General features: G+C 39.1%; 1 non-coding gene across 1 annotated transcript; it reads left to right on the top strand.

The window, feature by feature from the left end:
* The first annotated feature begins 1,035 nt into the window (after positions 1 to 1,035).
* LOC115872502 lies at positions 1,036 to 1,199 on the top strand. Its single transcript, XR_004047900.1, has one exon. It is a non-coding gene; the product is annotated as a U1 spliceosomal RNA (small nuclear RNA).
* The last annotated feature ends 3,724 nt before the right edge of the window (positions 1,200 to 4,923 follow it).

Consider the following 4,923-nt stretch of genomic DNA (forward strand, 5'->3'; position numbering starts at 1 on the left):
TTTTCAAATACTGAAAGCTGCACAAAGGAAACGGAACATTATTGGGCGATACTGTTGGCAGATGGTTGTTTGGAGGGGCATCGGCCAGGGAGACATGAGGCAGTAAAGGTGAGGGGAATGGAGCCTTCAGGGTCTTCATTTGCTGAAGGGGCATGACTCAAGACAAAGATAAACAGCTGCAAAATGTTTCTAATAATTGGAACCTGGAATGTGTGAAGTATGAATTTAGGAAAACTGGAAAGGGTAAAACATGCAATGGAATCCATGAAGATCAATATCCTAGGCATTAGCAAGCTGACATGGACTGGTATTGGCCTTTTTGGGGAAAACTATGATTTACTATACTGGGAATAAGACAATCAAGAGGAATGCATAACTTCACTGTCAGAAAGGATCTTGCTAAATCCATCATGAAATACAATGTGATAGGATTATATCCACCTTCAAGTAAATCCAATCAATAGAATTATTATTCAGCTTTATGCACCAACCATGAAAGTTAGTGAGAAAGAAATTGAAGAATTCTACTAAGGACTTCAGTTGGAAATTGATCAAATATGCAAACAAGATGTATTGACAGTTCTTGGTGATTGGAATGCAGAAGTTGAAAACAAAGAGAAAGGTACAGAAGTTTGAAAATACAGATTTGGTGATAGAAATGAAGCTGGAGTTTGCATGATAGAATGTTGCAAGAGCAATGACTTATTCATAGTGAATACATTTTTACAACACGAAAGCTGACAATGTACATGGACTTTCCTAGAAGGAGTACACATAAATCAGATTGACCACATCTACAGAAAGACATGATGGAGAAGCTCAATGTCAGCACCTAAAACCACCAGGGGCCAACTGCAAAACAATTCATTGTTCATATATAACTTCAGTATAAAGCTGAAGAAAGTGAAAACAGATCCACGAGACTGAAACTAGGATCTTGAGTGTATCCTACCTGAGTTTCCTGAACACTCCAAGAATAGATGGGATGCATTGAACACTAATGAGAGAAGACGGACATCAAGAACATCATTCATCGTACTTAGCTGGCCGGGGAGATACCATGATCTGGAAGGTGGTTTTCCCAGGGTGAGGCTTATCCATTGCACTCCGGATGTGCTGACCCCTGCGATTTCCCCAAATGTGGGAAACTTGGCTGCGTAATTTGTGGTTGTGGGGGACTGCGTTTGTGCTCTCCCCTGATTTAAAAACAAACAAACATCATTCATGAAGAAAGCAAGATATTACTAAAAATACAGGAAAAAAGAAAAGATGAAAGAGGATGTCAGAAGAGACTGCAACTTGCTTTTAATTGTACAGCAGCTAAATCAACTGGAAGAAAGATGAAGTCAAGGAGCCGAATCGAAAATGTCAAAGGGCAGCTTGAGAAGACAAAGACAAATAGTATAACAAAATGTGTGGGGACCTAGAATTAGAAAGCCAGAAGGCAAGAACACACTCAGTATATGCGAAACTCAGAGAACTCAAGAAAAAAATCTAAGCCTTGAATAGCAACTTTGGAAGATTCTGTAGGAAAAATACTGAATGATGCTTGAATCATCAAGAAAAGATGGAAAGCATACACAGAATCACTGTACCAAAAAGAACTACTGTATAGTCCACCATTTCAGGAGGGAGCTTATGAACCAATGGTGCTGAAAGAAGAAGTTCAAACTGCACTGAATGCATTAGCAAGCAACAAGGTTCCAGGAATTGACTGAATACCCATTGAAATGTTTCAGCAAGCTGAAAAAGCACTGGAAGCACACACTCATCTATGCCAGGAGATTTGGAAGACAGCTACTTGGCCAACTGAATGGAAGAGATCCATATTTGTGCACATTCCAAAGAAAGGTGGCCCAACTGAGTGCTCAAACTACACATTGGTATCACACACAAATAAAATGTTGCTTAAGATCATCCAGCAATGGTTGCAGCAGTACATCATTGACAGAACTGCCATAAGTTCAGGCTGGATTCAGAACAGGAAGTGGCACAAGGGAGATCATTGCTGGTGTCAGATGGATCTTGGCCCAAAGCAAAAACTACCAAAAAGATATCACTTGTGGTTCATTGACTATGCAAAAGCGTTTGACTGGGTGGACCATAATAAACGGTGGATAATCTTGAGAAGAATGGGAATTCCGTAATACTTGATTGTGCTCATTTGGAACTTGTACATGGACCAAGAGGCAGTTGTGGGACTAAACCAAGAGAATACAGCATAGTTTAGAATCAGAAAAGGCATGTGTCAAGGTTGTATCCTCTCAGCATACTTGTTCAATCTACATGCTGAACAAATCATTAGAGAAGTTTCAGTATATGAAAAAGTGTGGCATCAAAACTGGAGGAAGGCAAACAGCAACCTACAGTGTGCAGATGACTCAACTTGCTTGCTGAAGGTGAAGAGGACACGAAGCACTTGCTGCTGAAGATCAAAGATTGCAACTTCCAGTATAGATTACAACTCCATGTATGAAAGACCAAAACCCTCACAACTGGGCCAATAGGTAACATCATGATAAAAAGAGAAAAGGTTGAAGTTGTCAAAGATTTTGTCTTACTCAGATTCATAATCAATGTTCATTAAGCAGCAGTCAAGAGATCAGAAGATGCATTGCATTAGGTAAGCCTGCTGCACAAGATTTCTCTAGAGTGTTGAAGAATAAGGATGTTCCTTTGAGGACTAGGGTGCTCCTGACCCAAGCCATGGTATTCTCCATTGCATCATATGCATGTGAAAGTTGGACTTTGAATAAAGAAGACTGTAGAATAGATGCATTTGAATCATGGTGCTAGAGAAGAATATTAGAAGCACCATAAACTACCTAAAGGACAGATTTATGTTGACAGAAGTAAGGTCAGAGTGCTCCTTAGAGGCAAGAATGACAAGATGTCATATTACATTCTTTGGACATATTGTCAGGAAAGACCAGTCCTTGGAGAAGGGCATCATGTTTGGTAAATGAAGGGATGGAGGGGTGGTTAAAAATAAAAATGTTCTCAAGAAGATGAATTGACCCAGTGGCTGCATCAGTGGGCTCAGGCATAGGAACAATTGTGAGGATGAAGCAGGACTGTAGTGCTTTATTCTACTGTGCACAGGGTCACTATGGGTCAGAGTGGCACCTGATGGCACCTAACAATGATGGATAAAGTATTAAAGGGTGCAAGAAGAATCAAAAGAAGATGGAACAAATGCACAGTCACTGTACCAAAAAGACTTGGTTAATGTTCAACCACTTCGTGTGATCATGTAGCATATGATCAGGAAAGAGTGATAGAGATGGAAAAATTCTAAGCTACACTGAAGGCATGAACCAAAAAACAAGGTTCCAGAAATAGATAGAATATCAATTGAAATGTTTCAATAAGCTTATGAAGACTTGAAATCTATTCCAAGAAATTTGGAAGATATCTACCTGGCCAACCAACTTGAAGAGATCCATATTTATACCCACTCCAAGAAAATGTGACCCTACAAAATGTAGAAATTATCAAACAAAATCGTGAGTATAACATACTAGTAAAATTTTGCTGAAGATTACTTAGAAACTTGGAGAAGTTCATAGACAAGGAATTATAAGAGATTTAAACTGGATTCAGAAAAGGACACTGAACAAGTGATGGCATTGCTAACATCAAATGAATCTTGGTTGAATCCAGATAATCAGAGAGATGTTTACTTGTGTTTCATTGACTATACAAAGACATTAAGTTGAAATATGAATACCATTGTGTGTTGGTCCAGGTAGACTAGAGAAACAAATTAATAGACACTGATATGTGTATAAGAAAGACCTTTATGTATAAGAGCAATTGAGAAAACATGCCAGCTCAGTCCAGTTCAAGTCCACAAGTCCGATATTAGCCCATATGTCTGATACCAATCTATAAATTTCTCTTCGGACTCACACAACACATGCAATGACGTTGAATGCAGGAAGATCACAGGTCAGTGGGTGGAAAGTCTTGTGGATCCAGCAGCCGTATAAGCATCTCAGCGCTGGCCAGGGTCACCACATGGCTTCCTCAGCTCCAGGACCCTAGTGTAGCTCCATGTGTCTTGTCTGCAGTAATGTCTCACAGGGAGTGATCATTTGTCCTGCCTCCAGCGAGCTATTTATCTCCTTAGTGCCTACAGATGAGGTCATCAAGCTGTGATGCGATTTACAGGCTAAACTCCACCCCTTCACTCTTGAGTCTCAAATTGACAACAGATTATGTAACTGTCACACATAGCAAGCAATGGAAATTCCATTGCACTTCATGCAAAAACTATACATGGAATGCAGTTGTATGAAAGGACAAGGGAATGCTGCATGGTTTAAAATCAGGAATGATATATATCATGGTTGTATATTTCACTGTGTATGCAATCTGTTTGGTAAACAAATAATTTGAGAAGCTAGACCAAATGGAGAAGAATGTGTCACTTATATTTGAGGAAGGCTCATTAACAATTTGTGATAGGCAGATGGCACAACTTGGCTTGCTTAAGTTGAGGAGGGTTTTAAGCATTTGTTAAAAATCAAAGGCTGCAGCCTTCAGAATAGATTTTAACTCAATGTAAATAAAGCAGATATTCTCACAACTGGACAAATAACATCATGGAAATTGGAGAAAGATTTAATTTTACTCGGATCCACAACCAATGCTCATGGAAGCATCAGTCAATAAATCAGAAGACATATTGCATTGGGCAAATCTGCCAAAAAATAAAATACTAAAAAGCAAAGATATCCCCTGGAGGATTAAAGTGCTCCAGACCAAAACCGTGGTATTTTCCATCTTTTGACAGTTGGACAATACATAAGGAAGAACAAAGAAAAATTGATTCAATTAAATTGTAGTGTTGTTCAAGAATATTGAATGTACCATAGACTGCCTGGCAAATGAACATCTCTATCTTGGATGGAGTGAAAC

The sequence above is a fragment of the Echinops telfairi genome, unplaced genomic scaffold (assembly GCF_000313985.2).
Source record: "Echinops telfairi isolate 266 unplaced genomic scaffold, ASM31398v2 ScPeMD7_7424;HRSCAF=8462, whole genome shotgun sequence".
Classification (NCBI taxonomy): Eukaryota; Metazoa; Chordata; class Mammalia; order Afrosoricida; family Tenrecidae; genus Echinops; species Echinops telfairi.